Below are 232 nucleotides of genomic sequence, written 5' to 3' on the forward strand. Positions count from 1 at the left end.
CATCTTGTTTAGTCTTTGAATTAAGATAATTTTTCTTACCCCATTGGCAGATATTTTTGCTTGTTTTAAGCAAAAACTAACAACATTTGGATAATTTTCTTAGAAACAAGACTTAATATCTTAAATCATTTTACTTGTACAGTAAATGCATCTTGATTCAAGAATGTTTAGAAATTTATACTAGAAAACAAGACAAAAATACTAAGTAAGAGGACACATTTTTTAGTAGACA

This window comes from Cyprinus carpio, chromosome B10 (assembly GCF_018340385.1).
Source record: "Cyprinus carpio isolate SPL01 chromosome B10, ASM1834038v1, whole genome shotgun sequence".
Lineage (NCBI taxonomy): Eukaryota > Metazoa > Chordata > Actinopteri > Cypriniformes > Cyprinidae > Cyprinus > Cyprinus carpio.